General features: G+C 43.8%; 2 long non-coding RNA genes across 2 annotated transcripts; one reads left to right on the forward strand and one right to left on the reverse strand.

Annotated features, from left to right (window-relative positions):
* Nucleotides 1–845: 845 nt before the first annotated feature.
* On the reverse strand, nucleotides 846–4,599 carry LOC125337022. Its single transcript, XR_007207912.1, has 2 exons — nucleotides 4,521–4,599; nucleotides 846–1,258 (listed from the first exon to the last, which is right to left on the reverse strand). It is a non-coding gene; the product is annotated as an uncharacterized LOC125337022 (long non-coding RNA).
* Nucleotides 1,252–11,711, forward strand: LOC125337021. Its single transcript, XR_007207911.1, has 4 exons — nucleotides 1,252–1,889; nucleotides 7,193–9,140; nucleotides 9,291–9,398; nucleotides 10,268–11,711. It is a non-coding gene; the product is annotated as an uncharacterized LOC125337021 (long non-coding RNA).
* Nucleotides 11,712–22,300: the final 10,589 nt, after the last annotated feature.

Genomic DNA, 22,300 nt, shown 5'->3' on the forward strand with positions numbered 1-22,300 from the left:
CGGCGGCGACGGCAGCGCTCCGAGCCGCGCTCCCCCAAGCGCGGGGCCGGTGGTGCGGCCCTGCCCGCGCCTGCGCGAGCGCGGGAGCTGCCGGGAAGCGGCGCCGTCCGGGACCTGTCGGTGAGGGCGGTCGTGGCCGGGCTCCGAGCTCGCCGTAGGCATTGGCCCCCAGGCCGGCCCCGAACAGCTCGCTCGGAGCAGCCGCGAGCAAAGACAGCCTTGCCAAAGCGCGGCGACGCTTCTCTCCCGTCTCCACTACCGGAAAGAACGAGCGCAGCTGATTAAAAAAAAACCCACCAAAACCCAAACTTGGTCACCTGGCCTGTTCCGCATGGAGAAGAACGAGGGGAAACCTCGTCGTAGCCTACACCTTACTGGTGAGGAGCAGCGGAGGGGTAGCTCCGATCTCTGCGACCAGTGACAGGACCCGAGGGAACGGCTGGAATGATGTCACGGGATGTTTAGGCAAATATATCAGGAAAGGATTCTTCCCGCAGAGGATGGTCGGGCACTAAACAGGCTCCCAGGGCAGTGGTCACGGCTCCCAGGCTGCCAGAGCTGAAGGGGTATTTAGACAAGGCTGTCAGGGACAGGGTGGGATTGTTGGGCTGTGCGGTGCAGGAGTTGGCCTGGATGATACTGTGGATCCCTTCCCACTCAGAATATTCTGTGATTCTGTGTTTTCTAGCAAAAAAAACCCCAAAACAAACAAAAAAAACCCCAAACAAACAAAAAAAAAACCACCAACCAACCAAACAAACCACAAAAACCACGAACAACAACAACAACAAAAACCACCCCAAACCCAAAACCCCTCCAATAACTTAAGGGTAGAAACAAACCAATCACAGTCCCCACGGACACTTCTAACAAGGCCTGAGTACTGGAGCAGCGTTTCCAGGGAAGATGAGAGGTCCCCATCCCTGGGGAGAACTTCCTTGTGAAATCATCTGAAGTGTACCCAGGGCTCTTCCAGTTGGGCAGGAGGAGACTCCACATGCACTTGAAGATACTTTTTTCACAGAAGCTGTCAGAAGAGGATGGAAACATTAGAGATGCAATCATTTGTTATTGGCATCAGCCTGGCAGTGCTGGCATTGAGTGTTACCTGTAAGGTGGGAAAGGACACAAACCCTCTCAGCAACAGAGACATGTGAGCAATACCAGCTGAGTCATGTTGGCATTTGAACAGCATCATTCTGCACTGGGTAGGAAGAACTGATCCAACATGCCTCTGCAGATCTCATGCAGGTATTTCCTGAGGACGTTGGGAAGAACTAGATTAACCAGGCTGACTAATGCAGTTTCATGGTAACTTGGTTCTGTGTCTCGTACTTGTCTAGTCTGACACTGTCCCCAACAACTGGTTCATTGCTCAAAATCAATGTCTTCATTAATTCCTCAAGATGTTTGGGATTTTTTTGTGCTTCTCCTCCATTTACTGCCCTGCTCACTGAGCTTGTATAAAACAATTTTGCAGGATTGCTAGAAGTTTAAAACAGCTAGTAATTCTAGCCCTGTCCTTTAATAACCAGTAAGTGTTTGCTATAACATGGCTTAATTCTTTCTAAACCCAATTTCCCCTATCTTTATTGAAAGACTTAATGGTTATATCTCATAATACAGTATTATAAACTTCTGAACTCCAAAGCCATGATGGCTAAGGGACACTCATGTTCTTATTGCTGCTTTTCTGCCTCTTAAAAAAAAAGTTCAGAAGAGCTCATCTACACAAGTTTTCCTGAGCTGTAGTCACAGGAAGGACAAGGCTGTGAGCAAGAGAACCACACGGAGGAGGAAAACACTAGTGGCAGGAACATGGTATTTTCCACCTGGTCTTGTCTCTTTTATAAGGTGAACTGTCTGCCTTCAGTAGTATCACCCTCTAGGTAAAACACTCAATTTTTTTTTTTTTTTTTTTTTTTTTTTTACTTTGCAGTGATAATACTAAAAAGCTATACATTAATAATTGCTGTATGGTTTTAATCTGTCGTTTTCCATCTGGATAATTGCCATTCCACATCTCCAATTTTATTCTGATACTTTACTAATGGGCTTATCTGGTCTGTCAGTCACATTAGCCAGGAGTCACACCAGAGACATCTGTAACACAGTCAGTATTTATTACAAGATCTATATGAACAGGAAGCCACACAGAGCTGGCATTAGCAGAGCTGTGAAGTCCTGCCTGCCATCATCATAGTGAAAAAAATGTACTGCAGAGCTTTGTCTAACCAGCTCAGCAACTCAACCTGTGGACTGTAGCATATTATTATAAGGAAAACTATTTGACCACCTTTTTCTCCCCTCATCTGCTCCTTTGTGGCACTCATCCAATCTGTGTACTCAGTATCCCCCTAGCTTGACCTTCTTTGCACTGGTCAAAAAAAAAAAAAAAATTAAAAATAAAGGGTTATTAGTAAGGACAGATGATTCTACTGCTAGAAAAGGTTAATCCAGTACCTTGCATTAATGGCTTCTGCTGAGAGTATTTAAGACTCCCACTTTAGATTTCTTCAAGTGCAAAAATTAGCTCCCAGCACCACTGAAGCTCAGCCCATCTAGGCCAGTGTGACTTTAGACTCAGTCTTATCATTTAATTACCATTTTTCAACGGAGTTGTGAGAGGAGCTGCCTAGGCACAGGCTAACAAGAGATGCTAATGCTCCTGAAATGCCTACATTTTCTAGTGATCCACAACATACATCCCAAAGCCAGTTCTGGTGTTGCCAAGTCAGCATGGAGACAGCCAGTGTTGTTTGAACATGCTGTGAGGATGGAGCGGTAATTGCAGCGTGTCAACATTACCTGCTGCACTATTTCCACTCAGAGTTTAGCAATAGTGCTGTTGAAGAGGTCGTTGTGGTGCCGAGCCAGAGCGACCTCCATCTCACACAGCATTTGGTGGTAATTTCACTAATGAGCAGAGTAAGCACCAGCCCTGAACTAGATTTCATGCAGGTAAAAGCTTGACGAGAGTAGGGAGCTTTGTGCTGGTTGTAAAACAGGGAGGGAGAGAGGGGCAATTAGCCATAACAGAGACTTCTAAGAGAGACTTCTGCTCCAAAAGCTTCTTCCTCAGTTTTGGCAACAAACAAGCTTAGAATTAAGCAAATGTTACTATCCATTTTCTGTGTGAATTGGGATTGTTGCAGCACTTTCCTTCTGTTATTTTGCATTTTTATTAGGTTTAAGTTAAGCAATTAACAGTAGCATTGCTCTTGAAGTAACTACACCAGTGGGCATACCACTAGTTAATTCACCAATTCCCTCACACTGGCAATTCCAAGGGCCCATGGGTGCAGACAAATACAATATGTGATGCTAGCCATCATGTATATTGACTTAAGTGTGCCCACAGGCACAAAACAAAATGCAATACAATAACTATTTGCTGCTCTAGGTTAAGTGTGCTCATGGGTACAAGCAAACTCAATGTAATGATCAGCTGCTCACCCTCCCAAAAGCACTTGGGATGAAAAACAACATCAATGGGCACCTAAATATAAGTTCCTGATACAAAAACATCATGCAACTGTGGGTACTGAAAAACATGAAGTGCCTGGGCCTGTTCCTAATCACAGAGCATTAAACGGTGGGAGAATTTCATGAATAGTGGCGTATCAGTGTAATCAGATTGTAGACAGCCTGATTTTGTCATTAGTTAATAAATCCGACTTCTCTTCCGCACTCAGTGGGAGGCTTTTATTTTCCCCCACAACATCAAGTTTCTCAGAACAAGGCAGGAATATAAGGAGGATGAACAGTTTCTCTCTAAATACCTGCCATAATTAGAGCTTTCCATTCACAAGCAAGTTATCAACATAAAAATTTACTCATACCCAGCAGCCTGGGTATGAGTACTAAAGAAAGAAACTACTAAAGAAAAGTTTCCCTGGAACAAATTAAGTAGCTTGCACCCACGTAAAGTACCTGGAAAGATCACCTAGTCCATGGTTCTCACACTCCTCCTAATTCCCTCAGTTAAAACACTTAAGACTTCATTATAGTGCCTGAAATATTTTAGGTATTTTTCCCATGATCCTATGAAATGATGATTCCAATTATCTCATTTCTAATCCACCTGAGATAGTTTAGTCCTGTTTCTTAAGGAGGAAGAGTTTCCCCATTCCTTTTGATTCATATCCTAATTTACTTAACTCTTCCAAACTGATTAGAACAGGCGATGCATTTTTTAATCTCTCAGCAAACACAATCAGATTTTTGTCGATTTGGCTCGTCTAAAGTTCCAGAAGGGCTCAGTGGCCATCAGTCTGGGTCCTTTCAGCCCTAGCAGCTATTGGGTGAGGCTGGTTGGAGTCCATGTCACTGGAACTCCGGGGCTCAGCCATCCAGGTGCAGTGGTGTCCTGGCTGCTACTCAGCAAACCCAGCTTCAGCAAACAAAAGGACTGGCCTGGCTGAGAGCTCTGGTAGCAACTAAGAATCTTCTGTAGTAACTGGAAACCCAAATGGTGACAAAAGGCCCCTCTGAGCTCCAAAGCCACTGCTGGCTCCTACCTTTGCGAGCTGCGAAGAGTTCAAAACGGCAGTGGGGATTATCTGCCATCTCCGCCCTCTTGTTTGAGTGGTACCTGTGGGAACTGTCAAACGTTTGCATCTTGCACACAGAGAATGCAAAATTCACTTTGCTCTGTTTTGTTTGGCAGAGTAAGATCAAACCCTCTGCAAGTCATCTCCCTTGCCTTTCTAGAGCATCCAATAGCAGAGCGTGGGAAGAATTTCTCCCTGGGATTCACAGAGGTATCTAGTCAGTTCCCAGAGCTCAGTTCCTGGTGCTGATGTGCCAGGCATCTTCCAAAGGAATTTGATGCCTTGTACAGTGTACTGGAGCTGGGATTCAGAGAGTCTTTTTGGCAGGATTCTATAGTAACTCCTAGCATGGAAGAGCATGAACTTCTATCAGCGTAGGTTGGCATAAACCGAAGGATAAAACCCACTGACTGGGAACTGGTCCACAAAAATTGCATGTGGTGGTGTGTGACAGGTTCTAAATATTGAGTGCAAACACTGGAATTTACACAGGGGGTTGGAAATAGACTCCTTCAAAAGCCACAGGTGGCTTGGGTAAGGTGTAACAGCTATTCCTGTAACACCTGGAATAGTGTGAAGGACAGCTTTGGCAGGATCTGTTCGCAGGCTGTTTTGTCTAGTTTTCCTTCTATGTTTTTTCTGCTTTTCGCTCAAGGACAGGGCAGACAGTCTGAGTATTTTTTTTTTTGCTGGTTTTGAATGATGCACATTGAAGCAAGAGCTGAAGGGTAAGACAAAGACTGTTTTTAAAATAGTTACGCTTTAGTGCCTGGTGATATTTTTTCGAAATACATTTACTGAAGATTTATGTAAAATCTATCTTTTGTCTACTTAAAATATCTCAAATGGATGTACAGGTCAAAATTTAATGCATATGGGTTTTCATTATTTTAAATCATTTGCAATATAAATTATTTACTATGACATCAGACCTTTGTTCTTTGGCTGTCCACCATAAATTGAGGACCACCCAAATGTCCAGCCTAAGCTGTATTTCTGCATTCCCTGCCCCAGTATCTATAATCTCAGTTCTGTGATTCTTCATGTAAATGACTTTCAACAAGGAAAGGAAGGGAACACATTATTTGCCTCAATACAGGTAATTCTGAAAGAGGAGCAAGACCTTTACATGAGAAATAGTTGACATCCACAGAAAGGGGAGAACTAATGCTTGTAGAAGTGAAAGTCATCCTTGATGAGAGTGGTGAGAGCTACAGATCAACCAAATGTGACCAAATGGACTTTTTGTGTAGTTGAAACTGCCAGAGGTGATTGACTTCTATCTTTCTCTCTCTGAATTTTTTAATGTCTTCTTTTTGCCCTTAAATTTATAATGCAATTAATTAATCCAGTTCTGGCCAGTAATGTTGTAGGTAACCGTTTGGAAAACTGAGGTATTGGGATAAGCCAGGCTCCCCAGGGTCATTCTGCAAGCCCATAGTGAAAAACCGTAGTGTCACCTGACACCCAGAATTGTGCTGTCATGACAAACTTGCTCCTAACAACCATAAAAATCTTGAAACACTCACACTTTTTGAAAGACCTTGTGGAAACTGCATTTGTTATCATGTTCGCAAGTTGTCCTATGACAGGTTACGTATACAGACCTTTGGATCCATCACAGCCTGTATTTGAAGCCTTTCCAGCTCAGAAGTTACTGAAAATTGTTGCCGCCCAACAGCTCTTCTGTGGCTACACTACAATAATTAAACCCTGAATTCAACCCAGTTTCTCCTACATAGATGTCATCTCAAAACCTATGACATCAAGACTCTGCCACGCCTCTGATTTCTACTCATGAAACTGAAAGACACTTAAATCTGAAACAAACGTATTTTTGCAAGCTTCCCACACCACAAAACCTCAGCCTTGACACAGCCCCCTTCCTGCTCTGTCAAAGGATGGATTTTTGTTTTCACAGTTTCATGCATTATTGCTCATGCATGTAGTTTTAAGTATACCTCCGAAATTTGACCTGCCTGAAGAATTGTACCAATTCTGAGCAATATCGTAAATTACAGCAACATCCTAAGGGGAATCCTACTGCTGACATCCAGGCTATCTGTGCAGTCCTCTAGGTATAAGTGTGTCTGACAAGGCCCATTTATCTCTCTTTGCTGTCTTTCCTAGAGTGTTCGTCGTAAACCAAAAACTAGCACTGACAGCAATCTTAACCCTGAAGTCAGAGCAGGGTCAGATGTTGTGGTGGGCCTGTATATGCTTTCCTGCATTCGAGCTTCCAGTGGCTTTACCACGATGAGATCCAGTGAGAAAATCTCAGTGTAGTCCTGATTTATGTGCAGGAGTGCAGAGGAGAGCAAAAGCTTTTAGTGTCTTGGGAAGCAGTTAGGGATTAAGGCCAAGGAAAGGACAGTCGTGTCAATTACATCCTAAAAAAAGAAAACTCAAGTGAAAGTCCTGGCTCCTGGACTGTTTCTGGGCTGGCGGATGTTCAGAGTTTCCTTGGCAGATCCTCCCGAAAGCTAATGGACCCATTTAGATCCCCTCCCATACACCATGGCATCAGTTTGACCATTCTGAAGGAGGCCTGGTGGGAGTCTGATAATTCAGCATTTTTTTCTGAAATTAAATTAGGGAATGCATTTAATATTTTAAGATCTCTGATGCTCTCTTGTCAGGAATCTCCACTGAACCCAGCGCTTCATTTCAGATGTGGCTGAGGGAAGAAAACCTCATGCAAAGTGCAAGGCTGACACCTGGAGGGACTGCGAGAGGCAGATGGGGAGCCTGGAGCAGCCACACATCCTGCAAAACAGCTGGGTGGGGGAAGCTCAGAGTGGGTGGCAAGATCCCAGGATTTGAAAGTATGCTTTTCTAGTGAAGGGATGCTCTCAATATGCTTCTCTCTCCCCTTTTCCAACAATAAAGAAAAATACAGATTTCTATTTCAGATTTTCCATGCCTGTTTTTAGGAGTAGAGAAGAAACACAGGAGCTATGACTGTGTCACTTAATTATTCACTTCTTCCATGCTCAGGAATGTTTGGATCAAAACTTATCTTGGTCAATAAGTTGCTACAAATAATGCAAGGTTGTTTTATCAGTTGGTTGGTCTAACATATTTGAACTGCTGCGTATCAGACTTCCTACTGCTTTGCCATTTGTGTAACTGCTGAAACACAGACTTGCAGAGCGATTCCTGCTGTCAAAGCTGCAGCTGGAAGATTTGGCATTAGGTAGAGTTTATTCTTTTCACGTCTGGTTCTGCCAGCACCCACGGTAAGGCTTTTCCTGAAGCTGATCCTAATCAAGGAAAGCAAGGCAGCTTCTAGGACAAAGTCTTCATGCTTTTTGAAGTTTCTTTCCAGCCTGGCAATCACTCTTTCATAACACTCTTTCATAACACTTGTTCAAATCTTTCACTTGTTCATAATCTCTCTTCCCTGACAGGAATTTTCTCAGTATTTTAGTGAATGCTTGTTTTGCTTGAACTAATTTTAGAATATGTTAGTAGCCAAGTTATTTATCGTTCTGGCATTACCATACACTTAGTAGCTCACAGACCCAAAGATTAGATGTCCATTACATATCCTTAATTCTCTTTGTCATTGCCAGTGTGGTTCCAATCATAAAATTTGCTTATCAGTGAGTAGTTGCTTATGGAAATGGGAGAAATAAACCAACAAAAAACAACAATCAACAGTTATTTTCAGAACTCTTTTATGCATTTCTATTATCCCACCTGCACTATAGCTCCCTGAGTCTCCACGTGTCTTCTCTGGTGTACCTCGATACTGACTGACTGCATTTCTTTCCCTTCTAGCCTTCTGACTCCCAAAATATCACTGATGCTCAGTTCATCCCGATGAGCATACTAAACCACCACAAACATTCTCCACCCAGACCGCCTAAAGGGTGAGCCATGAAAACGCTTGCTCCATTCTGGCAAGCAGAAGAGAGGCACATTAAAAGCTTCAGGAGCAGCACAAGACATGGGGTGTTCTTGGGATACTGCTTTTCAGCAGAGACTTGGAGGTCTAATGCCATCTCTGTGGCTACTGTTTCTTCAGTGCTTCTCATTAACTGTGCCACGACTAATGAGGCAGTAACATCTTTCTCCCCTCTCCACTCGGACAATATTGCCAACGCTGGATTGTCAGTTATGCTGAATTACACTGGATGACTTGTGGGTACTCAGTGATGTAGACAAATAACAGTTCGAGATCGAGGGTGAACCCTGGCCACTAAACTTGTTTCACTTGTGACTCATTCCAGACTTAAAACCTGGCTCTTGCTGACATTTTATTAACCCAATTTGTCATCCTCCTAACCCCCATTATCCCACCCAGGCAGATTATTTACTTTGAAAAGATGTGTAGATAGCTTCCACGCAAATCCTAAGCAGAGCCAGGTGCCACAGCTAGATTCTAGAGGGAGTTACAGTCATGAGACTGTACATGTGCTGGTAAAATAACTTCTATCCTAGATTCTTCCAAACTCAGTGACATTCTGTCTGTTTAGATATTGTCTGGACTCTCATTCCTGCAAAGCAGCTTGGCTCCAGTATGGGGAAGCATCCACATTCGTACCTTCAGACCTGTGTGTGTTCCCAAAGGGATCAGCAAAGGTAAATTTAAGCATAGATTTAAAGTTAAGGACATTCTCTTGCTTTGGAGTTGGAATCTCTGTCTACCCCTTCCCAAGAGACTCCCTTTGAATCTTTGCATTTTTCCAAAAATAAAGCATTCACATTAAGAATTAGCTTGGTGCCTTCCAGAGAATTCATCATTTCCAGTTTGCAAGCTTGAAAAGAGAAATCCAGGAAGCGCCAATAAATCTACTCTGACAGTGGAGTAAAGAGCTGCAAAAGGAGTAACCTGTCAAGGTAATGTGACTTAATTTCTCAGAGAAAGATCCTTTTTTATAAATGAAATAAAAATGCCAGCAACGTGAAATAGCAGGAAGTGTCACACTTGATTGTCTCTCAGGAGGACAGAAATTAAATAAAAAGAAGGCAAGGTAAATGACAGGGTTTTACATTTAGCGAGGGAAGTAATAACATAAACTGAGAATAATAACATCCACTGAAAATCTATGCACAGCAACCCGAGTATGTCAAAGGGGTGTGTTCCCACAGAAACATTCATTTAATGTACACGTGTTTCCTTGGACAAAAGGCGGGTTCTGTGCTGGGAGTGCAGGATTCGTGGAGATACTGTGATCGGACATACGGGGGCAGCCTTACCTGCCGGTTATCACAGCCTTGCGACACCGTGGCAGGGCCACTGCAGCCAGTGCGCTTTGGCCTCCTAGGTTCCCGTGGCAAGCTCTGGAGTTTCGCCCCTTTCTAAACAGGGGACCCATGCAGGCTTTCCAGATTTCCTTATTCAAAGAGTGAGCAGTGTCCCTTTAAATGAACACAGAGATCTCAGTCCAAATGGGGAGTGAAGCCCAGGCTACCCTCAGTTATGAAACCTCCCTTTCAGAGCTCACGGGCTCAGGGGCTGCTGTTACACTCCGAGGTTAATAATCAGTTTTAATATTCACTTAGGGGGCTGTAAAAAAAGAATGAAAATTTCCTAATTTGAAAATGGACTTGATTGGCAGCTTTATTATCTCTATAAGGTGTGTGGCATTCCACACAATCAAGTCATTTTTTAAAATAATCTCACTGCTTAAGTCGTACATGCTGCTAATTGCATTTTAATAAGTCTCTTTAAAATCTTTCCATATTTTTTAATATCCTAATATTAGATAAGTGATTGCTGGGGACACTGGAGGGCACTGAGGTTTATAGAAAGAAGAACACCGTAATGAAGCTTTATTGGGATGGCATCACCAAACAATTGCTGTGATAGCAACACTCCCAAGCTTGGAAAAATGCCAGCCTTCCCCCCCCCCCCCCCCAGAACTGACTCAGGCACAAGCCTCCCTGGCTCAGGACTGACACAGAAAATGGATGCTTTCTGGATTGTAAAATGGCCTCTTTCCGTCTTGGAAATGACTGAGGAACTGTCCACTTTGGGTTTGGAAAGGACTTGGGAACTGTTTTTTCTCCATTGAACAATGACTTTGAAACACATCTTTGTTTTTCTTGGTTCTGGCTTGAAAATAAAAGTTCATTTGGTTGTTTTTTTTTTTTTTTTAATTGTGTCATGGTAACACAGAAGGAAGATTTCTTTACCAGCTCTAAACAGCAGCAGACAATGGGAAAGGCTTCCATGGAATTAGAAACTAAGGATGGAAGTAGAAGCGATGAGTCCATCTCAAAGATGAAACCCACTTGGTAGAGTATTTGGGAAAAATGTAGTATGGTGTGGGGTTATTGGGTGTCTATATCTCCTTTATGGGACAGGGAGCATTATCCAATGAACACCAATCCAGACATAATCACTCTAAAATTAAAAAACAGACAAATAAAATAAGCAAGCAAAGAAGTCAAACAACAGGGGGGCTGAACGGACAAAGTCCAGATTCAAGCACCCTGAACAACAGAAAATTTCCAGCTCAGATCCATCTAGGATCCCATGTGTGCATCCACAGGGTGAGCTATTGCAGCAGTTACAACCCAGTGGTGCAGGCAGGTGCTCCACGACATTCCATGTGCAGAGTCCAACATTTTTGCTTGGAAGTCTGTCTTTATATCTAAAGTGCTGTCTTCTCTCTGTATATAAAGTTGTGTTTCTCCAAATTATGACTATTGGGAAACTAACACCACTTTCAGTGTAATTTAACATCATTGTCCATGGGGGAGAAATATAATCCCAAATTAATGTGTAACTGGCTTCTGGGGAACTTCACTGGGATAAAGGGACTTTTTTTGCCAAAACAGAACGGCAGTGCCAAATTTTACATTGTATTGCATTGCATTTTGTCCTCTGCAATTTGTGTACTGGGACCTGAGATCAAAAAGTTATTTTGAGAACAATAATGACTTTAATGTATTGCCTGCTTTTATATGATTTCTTCCTCCTGACTCTTGTCTTCTGATATCATACTGTAATAAATCACAATGTCAGTTTCAGTTTAAAACATAATCAAGCTTCTAGCAGTTCACTATTAGTAAAGGAAACCAGAAAAAAATGTGATATCTTCTTGGAGATTCAAAACCTGGGAAATAAATACAGAGAATCTATAACTGATTTTTTTTCCCTTTCAAGTCTCATAATATTTAAGTAAAGTTGTTTTTGGAACCCAACCATGACTTTTAATACTTGAAATGGACAATACTGATATAAACATCTTGCATTAGTTTGTTTGAAAGTGAGCCATTTTCTGACTAACTGAAGCTCTGTCTATCCAAGTGTTTCTTCTGTACATCATCAGAGAATCCTTGGACTCAGTCCATCGTATCTTTAGGTTTGATCTTATTCCCACTGAAACCCAAAGGAGTTCTGTCCCTGATTCCCAGTTAAAAATGGATCAAGCTGAATTTTACCATATAGTACAAATAAGAATTGTTTGTTAATACTAAATTTCTTATTACTAGTTGTGCATCTTTCTGGTTTTAAGGTGCACAAGATGCCACTGTAAAGAAATCAGTGTATCTGACATAAGCCATGAAATAGAAGAGTTGTCATGTCTTCCTCTCTTCTTCTCCTTTTTTTTTTTTTTTCCCTTCTGAGAATAAGAGCAGAAGGTCTTGTTTTGCACCGACAGGCTGGGAGGCACATGTTCAGCGAACTTCTGCACAGGAAGTAAATGTCCAGGTCATATTTATCCCTTTTCATGTGGTTCTTTTAATCCCCCAGACTGGGTTTCAGAGGAGTTTTACAGTTTCAGTTTTACAAAGCAAACCTTCCTTTAATGTTGGCATTTTAAAGAAAAAGCTTCAGTCAAAACATGTGTGTTTTACATCAGCCAGATGTGATGTTGAGGGGAACAGGCCACAATGTGGCAGCCAGCTCTGCTGCAAAAGCTGGACATCAAATGGGACTTACTGGTTTCCAGTTGAGGGATCAGCCTCCTGGATCTCTCACCTAGTGCAAAAAAATAAAAAGTCCCCAAGAAAGTTACAGATCATGAGCATAGCCAGCATTGCTATGACTTGCATGCCAGCATCCTGTATAGCCACATGACAGAGCACAGCCCTACTGTGCACAGACCTATTCACCAAAAAATTCGTTCTTGCTTAAAAATGGTTAAATGAAGACAAAAGAAGAGGTGTTAAGGGCAGCAGAAGTACATTAACATGTCCAGCACTGCACCAGCAGTCAGGGGCTACTCAAAAAAAAAACAACCTGGCACTGCACAACTTCCATTGAACATCACTGCCCCTGTAACCTGCTCTTTCCAGGGCCTAATTGTGGCCATTTAAATTAAAAAGTTATGAAACACAATCAGACATCTCTTAGCTTTCTCTAGGAAATTTTCTCACAGCCATGCCAAGTGAGGCAGGTTCTGTTTTCAGCCGTCCTCTCTAAATTAGGGTCAGCTGTGACAGGGTAGGGACCTTTTTTGTACCTCTGAAAGCCCTTTTTGGGAGTGTTCTGTGGGTACAGCTGGAGTTTACACTGGAGAGAAGGTTTTTAACAGCCAGCGCTGTGACTGGTGGGTCAGGGCCCAAATCTGTGGGAGGCTGAGGCCAGTTTAGGAGCCCCTGAGGTAGCCACCATTTCCCACCATCTCCTGCCATTTTTTGCCATTTTTCCTAGTCCATCAGGCAGTGCCTCAGTGCCTCTGCGTCCCTTTTTGGAGCAGTTCCCACTCAGCCCGGCCAGCTCTGGACGCAGCAGGCTGCGGGGGCCAGCCTCCGGAATCCGGGAGACCAGAGGTCTGGCTCGTGGGTCCTTCCACAGGACCGCGGCAATAGAGGCAGGTGGTGGAAGAAGGAGGCAGGCTCAATTGTGGATGAAATCCGGAAGGTTTATTGTGTCTCCGAAGAGGGGACCTCGCCCCCCGGGGGTGTCCAGCAATGAGCAACCCTGAGCGCGCCTTCCAGGGGTTTTATGGGGGAGTGGCGACAGGGGAGGGATGACAAAGGCATCGAATCAGGGAAGGAGAAGGACGGGTCTGCGGGATGAGGGACACACAAGGGAACCTATCTTGGGAAAGGAAGGGAGGGATCCTCCCCCCAAGACCAATCACTCGACGCCCCTTCCAGAACTTTCTAGAAGCTTGGGAGGGGTGCCGGAGCGATTGGCAGGGGTCTGGGAGGAGACAAATAGAGAAAGCAGGGTTGTGAACGCGAAATCAGGAGGGTATAAACTGGGATGGTACAGTAACACGAAACCCAAAGGGGAGACCCGAACTGAACCAAACAAGACACACTCCCACACCTCAGGAGGAGTAGGTGTCAGTCTCCTGCCATGGCTGCCTTTCCTCACGGTCTGTGCAGCACTGTGTGGCTGCGTTACCTACATGGAGCTGTGCTGGTTCCTCGGTAAGCTGAGTACTGGGCACCCTCTCCGTGGCCGCCATTTTGTGACGGTTGGAGCCCCTCAGGGGCTGTTGCTGCTCTGGGCTCGGGCAGTTGAGACTGGGCTGGGGTGGTTGAGGCTGACCTGCGGCAGTTGAGGCTGACCTGAGGGGGTTAAGGATGAGCCGGGGCAATTGAGGAAGTTGAGAAAAGGCTTAGGCAGAAAAGGATGCTCTGAGGCAGAACTGAGGAATCTGAGGCCTGAAAATTTATCTTAGCAGTGTGTGTGGCCTCCAGACCCCTCAGCAGGTGCCTCAGCCCCCCTGCCACCTCCTCACCGTTATCTGGGCGGGAGATCCCCGAGGGAGCACCTTCTGGAGACAGCCCATGGAAAGCTCTCTATGGTGAGTAGTAACTTCTTCCAGAAAAACCACTACAACGTGTCACACTACACCTGGTGCCACCAAGAACCTGTCTGTGTGGCATAGGGAGCCATCCTGGGAGTCCTGGGAAAGCAGCTCTCTGCTTCTGTTCCTGTACCAGCAATGGGTGAGTACTTGCTCTATTTCCAAAATTAAGCACTTTTCCTTGGTCAGTAAGCTGCAGGGCTGGCTTTTGAATTCTCTGGAATGACAACTATTGAATTGAGACTGTTAATTTTTTTCCTTTAAGTTTTGTGTTAATCCAAGGTCACTGGCCTCCAGGCCTGGGCTCTCCATTGATCTCCTTGACTGACATAACTAGGTTCTCCACAGAGTTGCCAGCTTTCCTCACTGTAGCTAAGTATAGATTTTGTCTTTACTGTGGGCTAAATGGTATGGTCAGGTGGCCTGCAGTAAACTTGGCAGGTTAATTTAATGTCCTGGAGTCTGGGTGACTGGATGGAGTAGGACTGGAATATGTTGTTTCTCTGGAGTGAATCTGAAGCAAGTATACTTTATAAGCTGTCCTGTACAGTATACCTCTTCCTAATATCCCGGAGAAGAGCCTACAAGACTGGCTTATTCCTTCACGGGGAGCTGGGTTGACGGGGATCATGTCTGCCTCTTTTCTTGGGAGCAGGAGAAATGTCATATAGACAAGGAAACCTGGTTAAGTTACATATTATACGTGGATTAATCTAAGCTTTTTGGACTGACCAAAGTAAGGCTGAAGTGTCTTTTAGAGGGTTTAGCAGGTATTATATCTGGTAAAACCAGATTTTGCTCTCAGAGTTGGCTGGATTTGCATAAGCATCTTACAAGTTTTTACTCAACTTATGTGCCCCCATTTCTCTTTGGCTGGTAAATGTCTTGATAGATAGCACAAATAAATAAATATAAACATGCATAGTTGTGTTTTTTCTTTTGAAGTGTGTGAGTATCGAGAGCTTGATTGTTATTTATGCTTGGCTGTTCCTCTTATCTCCACTCAAGATTTTTGCATCTTGTTAATTGATATTGTTGCTATCAGGCTCTGCCTCGTATTTTGAAGGCCCTCTGACTGAAGTTAGACTTAAGCTGATACAACCAGCAGCACACTGTGAAGCTATTACTTAGGAAGTATCAATTACCAGCAGTTTTCTCTGATTTCACCTGTATATATGGCTCTTTACTACCTCTAGAAATTAGTCCTGAAAATAAGGAACAGCAAATCTAGATGTTTTTCTACCATCATCCTGTTAAAGCTAGAAAGTTTACTGTGGATAACTGGATTAACATTTAATTCTTGGATGAAAACTGCTCTAGCAGGTGAAGGAAACAAACCCCAAAATGTTATGATAGGAAATAGAGTAATGCACAACAGTGACTCCCTTTCCAGACCACTTGCTCCTCATCCAGCAGAAAGACAGCCACAGTGTGACTGGCTGGTGTAGAAGGAAGGGAAGGTGGCTTTCTCTCATGCCTTCAGATCACAAAATCCATGCAACTAGGATGAAAATCAAATGGCTGTGGCAGAAATTTAGGAAACAAAGGATTAGTCCTGACTTTGCGACATATTCTCTGTGTGACTGGGTCCCTTCCATTCCATTTGCCATTTGCCTTGCTTTCCTCTGCAGCAATCTTATGATGCAGAGAGGTAACAGAAAAAAAATCCATCAGTAGCTGTGAGGCACTCAGCTGCTGTGGTCAGATAAGTACCACAGTGAAGGAAACTCCTCTAAGTATCTATTAAGGACAGCACTTCACAGGGCTCTTGCCCCTTCTGTCCAAGGTGCATGAAGCATTCCATCAATGCTACTCATACTCCTTCAATACCCCTGAGAAGCAACGCATTATAAATCCCATTTTACAGATGGGCGAACTGACTTTTCCCCAAGTCCCAGAGTGGTTCGGTGACAGAGCTGGGAATTGAACCATTAGACATTTCCCTCTTCATGACAGCTCTGTACAATCCCAGGACTCATTTATTTTCCCTATTAAAAAGAAGTAAACAAGTATTTTCTTTCTGAGACCCACTGAGGATGGGGGATTGGGGGGAAAATGGAAGTAAAATTAAAAATAAAATGGCATAATTCCCTACTGGCCCTGAGTTGTCCAGTCTCCTTTACATTCACACTTCTCTTTGTTACGTTTCCTTGAAGTTGAACCTCCCTGGAGAAGGGAACCTCAGAGTATGTGGTGCTGGGGAAGAAATGCTTCAAGAAAAAGAAAAATAATCGCAGCTGCAATGTTAAAAATAAGAAGCTAATCAAAGGCAGCCCATGTGGGCGCCACTTTCATCTCTCATCTTCAAAGAGGTGCAAACAAACATTGTCGGCGTGCCAAGCAGCAGCCTCAGCGCCTGATGATCCCATTACTCCTCCAGCGTCCACCCTCCCTTTCCATGCTGCTGAGCCTGTAGGCATGGGACTCCAGGATCGCTGCCAAGGTGGGAACCTCTAGTCACCAGAGGGGAAGCCACATATGGAATTTCTCTGTGGATCTAAATCATTTCATAACAAACATACTTGTGCCCTACAGATCATTCCTTGTACTTTTGCCTTTCTAGTAACAATAATAGTATCTCTCATTCCCTAAGATGCTGAAAAGCCTCTAGATCAGAGGTTTTGTTCTTTGAGGGATTTTGTTTTCCAAAGATCTGGTTATTTAAAAAAATAATATTCAGGCTCTGATGGAATCCAGATGTACTTAGTGAAGTAGAAGAGTGTGGGTTAGTAGTTAAAGTGGTGGCACTTAGGGGAATTTGGTGTGCTGGGTCTCCTCCCAGCACTTACGAGAACTTGCCTTGAAGTCCATGCACCTAATGGATTTGTACCTCAGTTTACCTGAGTTTACTTGCCTCAGCACAATCCTGGCTGCTCCTGCACACCCTAAGGTGTCCTAACTTATTCTTGTAATAAGTTAACTAACTTTGAACAAACCAGTTTAAGTGTCAAACCCAAGGTATAGTGTGATGATGTGTCTGAACGAATGCAACTTAATGTATTACAGGGTGATCTTAAGTATGGTAACACTGGGACATTGCTCCAGAATGGGGCCTGCAAAGAAAACACCGATCGCTATGTGCTGTATGGTGCAGCATAGGGTAATGTAGCTCAGATTAAGAAGAAGGATAAATAAGGTCATAAATAAGGTCGGGAAAAGGACTGAAGTCTTTTCCTCAATATTGAGATTTTCAGTGGATGAGTGAGAGTGAAAAAAGAGAATTTGTTCTGTGTACGGTGCCCTGCCTTGTTCAGAGCATGAGTGAAACATCAGTCATGGGTACTGCCCTCCTACAGCGAGGATCCTATGGAATGAGGATGCAAGAGACCCATTCAACTCCTGGGCTCTTCCACTGCTCTTGTGCATACTCTTAGGCTGCTTCACCAGCTGCAAAACACTGATCGTTTAGATAAATGGCTTTGAAAGCCATAGATTAAAAGGACTCGATATTATTTCTTGGAACTAAATTGCATCTTGATGTTGCCAGAACCTTGGCAGAGCAGACGCCTTTACCACCTTGTACCTGTCTGGGGCTTTCCTGTTCTGTTAACATGAGCAGCCTTCCAGTAGCTGCAAGAACAGTTCACTGGGGTGGTCATCCACCCACAGAAGCTCTGTGGGGCCTGCCCTGTGTTTCACAATGAGAGACCGTGAGATGGAGGGGAGGGAATAGAATTGGATCCAGCTCATTGTAATGAGGAAAGCCTGTCCTAGGGAGGAAAGGATTCAATTAAGAGGCTGGAGGAATATGGATGATACAGGGAGGGCACCAGGACATCTGGGCCTGCCATTACTGGCAAGAATGAAGGTGCTTTGCAGAAGAGCAGGACACAGTCACAGGGGAAGAGGAATCTGCTCCCAAGTAGCACTGATTCCCCCTCCCCTCTACAAGATACAGATTAGACCATTACACCCAGGGGAAGCCACAGAGTCGCACTCTTTTTCATGGACAGTAGCAGGAAATCAGTGGATTGGAACCAAATGAGAAGCCTTACTGAAACCAGATGTGACCTCGGGGAGATCAGAAATGCTGAGATGTTTTTGCTTTGACATACCCGCCAGTGCTGAAGGTGGGGGTAGGCTGATGGTGGCAGCAGCCAATTAGATGCTGCTGGATTATATCATGCTGGTAAAAGGCTGGCTAGGTTTTAGCACAAAGAGTTAGAGGAGACCATTCTCTTGCTACATACCCAAAACCATGAGTGTATCCTAAATTTTAGCTGGCTCATCACCTGCTTCAGCAGCAACACTTTGGTCTGGGACTTTCACAGCCACACTATTGGGTTAACCACATCTGTAGGCTACAGTCTGTTTTGATGAAGCACTGCTGACCAAAGGTACCCTCTATTTCCATTCAGCAGACTTCATAAAATAATTTGAGCCTGTTTGGATGGGGAAGCGGGAAAATTAAAGCATCACCATACAATGGTGACACATGCTGTGAAGTCCATTTTAAGCCCAAGCATCGAAACCACCACTCTCTGCAACTGGATCTTACCTTGGCTCTTCTGTATCTAATTCTGCCCCGTTGCTTAATGGTAATCCATTTTCAAACCTCAGGAGACAGCAATGAGTGTAGCTTTGAACTGGGTGCACATTTTGATTAAAGACCTAGCTGTAGATTCCTATGATTAGGTGAGGTTATTTTTCTTACTTGCATGAGTTAAAGGCAAATTCTGACATCAGTAGTCTCCAAAAAGTCTGAAATTCCATCACTGTAAAGGCTCTGAAGTCAGGTCAGTACAAAGTAATCCAATGTATTCATTCATTTTCAGCCTTCATGATTATAAAAGCCTGATGCGTGAGTTTTTTGCTTATTTGATTCTGGTAATAATGAAATGAAATGACGGGAAATCAGTTGTTCCCCTGGCGCTCTCACTCTGTCTCTTCCTTCATCCTCTTTGTCTAAATAAGGAGTCCAAAATTAACTTCAGTTAGCATTAAATTCTTTCAGAGGCCTTGAGGACCATGATCAGTGTGTCCTTTGTTTTGTGCCAGGCCACAGGACATTTGTAACAAGAAGGCAAAAATCTCTTGTCCGGCCTGTTTGCTTCTCTACTGCTGCCTTATATGGAACAATTAGTTAGTGGATTACCCTGGGTGAGAAAGAGGCTGCATTAGATTTTTCACAAGGAACCGTGAAGTCATGGAGACCTTCTTGGTCCCATACCAGCACAAACTCTTGCTCCTTAGGGTGCTGCCTGCCCTTATGCAAACACTACTGTCATATTTTGTCTGTTAATTATGAGTATTTCTGCGGGTGAAGCTGTTACCATTTTTAGGAAGCCTGCACCTAGTCAGTGTCCACTGAAATCCGTCACTATTTATCTGCTGACTTTTGCAGACTTTGAGACAGGAGGTTTCTGCTTAGCCTAGAAAATGATTCTGTCCTGTTATATCTGCCCCACCAGCTGGAGGGGCTGGCAAGCCAAGAGGGGCTTATCAGTTAAGAGCAGGGAGAAGCCAAATCCTTTCTTGCTCTGTGCCCTCTGAACATCAGGCAACTGAAGGATAAATGCTCCATTGTTTTGAGTGGGTAGAGTTTTGCACTCTCCTAGCATAGGTATAAATATGAAATTTAAGGGCAGGAGTTAGGCAGACTGGAGTTGGGTGAACTGGAAAGAAGCCTGTGTCTGCCTGCAGAATGTCTCTGGCATCAGAATGAACCCAGGCATCATCCAGGAAGAGTGAGATGCAGGGAATATGGACCTAATGATACAACAGGAGCATGTTGCTGGAGACCTTGTCAACACTCTCATGCTTTATAACTCTATCTGACCCCTCCCAGGGAGGGTGAGGTTCTGGTTTACATTAGCCCAGATGAGATGCAGTGTTGACAGGACTCAGCAAGGTTTATTTTTCACTCCAAGGCAGTGGAGCTTTGCTCGCTGGCCGCCCTATGCAGTAACGGAACCACGCATGGTGAGTGGTGCCAACTGGGTACCTTATAAAATAGTCTGAGAGTGTAGCTTCTCAAATGATGGAGCAGAACCTCCTCCTTCCTCTTTCCCAAGAAATGTAGTGATAGTAGCTCACAAAACCAAAACAGCTGTCAAAGGACAACCTGGATTTCATTTTGCTTCTGATGGTGTTTGAATGGCGTTTAGCACAGAAGTTTCATTCTCCACTGTGAAGGCCAAATTGCCCAGTTTGTTTGAGTCCCAAAAGGAATGAGTTTATAGGCGTAAGAGTCACAGAAATTCCTATCTGCACCAGAGAATACTGTCCTGGTCCACCAGTGAGACAGTGGGAAGCGCTGTAGACTTGTAAAGACTGTTTCCTTGTGGAAAGGTTCAGTGGGACAGAAGAGGGTGATCTGTGCAAATGTGTATTCCACTTTCTTAGCCCACCCTGCAGAATCCTTGATAAGATTTACCCCTGAAGGTAAGCATGTTTCTCCAAGTGGGATTTATTTCACTCCTTGTTAAGTGACAAATGAAAAAAAAAAAAATCTGAACACTGGGATGTGGTCTTACCCATTATGTTTCTAAGACCCTGGCAGAGTTCAAGCTACCCTGAAAGTAGGGGATGTTTTCAAAATTAGAGTCTTTCAGACCTGAGGAGAGTTGAGAGAAGACTAAATAATCTGCAAATCAGTGCATTTTTCCTGAAGAAAATGGTAATTGGCTTCTCTGTGAAGCACTTTCCAGCCAGTTTGTGTAACCTTTGCTTGGAAACTAAACAGAATTGACCATTATTGATTTATGGCAACTTCCTTTGGCATGTACTCTGCTCTGTTTGCATCATTGCCATGGCAGCAAAGGAACTCTTTATTTGTCCAGCTACCTTGCCACATCCTGGCCTTAACATTGGAGACCTGATTCAAAAAGGCAAGGAAAGCTAGTTAGCATTCAGGAAATTGGAGGTCAAATGTCATTTTTCCTATTCTGCTCTTGCACATTATCATTTCAGACTGATAAGGAAAAGCTGTGCACAACCTTTCTTTACATTTAGAAAGTTGCTTTTATCTGAGGATCTTAAGGACTTAATAAAGCTGTGGTGAAAGTTTCTGGCTTTCTCTGGCCCATGTGGTCTGAGCACGATGGATGTTCTGCTTCTGCACAGCTAGCCGCTCTTAAATGAGCGGCACAAACCCGAGACACTGAAAAAGGGCAAGAGAAGTAGGAACTGATTTTAAGAGAGTAGATGGAGTCAGCTGAAAAGGCAGCAAGTGTTCATTCTCCAAAACAAGGGGTTTCTTCCTCTAATGTGGGGTTGAAGAAAGACAGAGAGAGGTGTGAGACATGAAACACAAAGGCTTAAATTCAAGACTAGGTCTCAAATCCCTTTGTACAAGCATACCGTGGCTAATATAGGATGAAAGTGGGGTTCACTTATGTCCAGGAGCTTCAAGTTTATTTGAGACTTCATCGGTTCCCATCTCATCTCATTCCTGTGAAATAATATTTTTTACTCAGTGGCTCTTACATAATCCTTTGGGGTGTAATCCTTACTTAACCCTTGTTTGGGTGTGCTGATTTTGCTTATATGATCAGGCCTTTTAATATGGTTCTTGATTGTTGGCATAATAGCCTTCAGGAACAAAATGAAGCAAGTCTTCCTCACCAGCTGGGATCCAAATTCTCACACGATCCAGAAACTGCTGTTCAGTGTTGATGAGATGCTTGGGTACTCCTTTCCATGAGTAGATTACCTGGAGCAACAATGTCAGAGCAAAAGGCTCTGTGGTTCCCAGCAGTTATTGCAGGCATGGATGTTAGCATGGAACAGGTTAACTCAGAAGTTCTCAACTGTTTTTTTAGAGGCAGACACTGTGCTGGGATAATGGTGTCAAAAAGCAGGCTGGATTGGGGTGCTCCTTGAAACAGGCAGACCTGGTATCCTTGGGAAGGAGTTGATGATGGGGTCAGATAATTCACTCTTCATGTTAATTCTTCTATTTGGAGCCAACGAACAAGTCTGTTAAAATGTTTGCCCAATACTTTGGGGCCAACAGTTAGAATTACCCTTCTTCTAATATATATCCATACATTTGGTGACTCACTGATGCATATCTACTTG

The sequence above is a fragment of the Corvus hawaiiensis genome, chromosome 22, assembly GCF_020740725.1.
Source record: "Corvus hawaiiensis isolate bCorHaw1 chromosome 22, bCorHaw1.pri.cur, whole genome shotgun sequence".
Classification (NCBI taxonomy): Eukaryota; Metazoa; Chordata; class Aves; order Passeriformes; family Corvidae; genus Corvus; species Corvus hawaiiensis.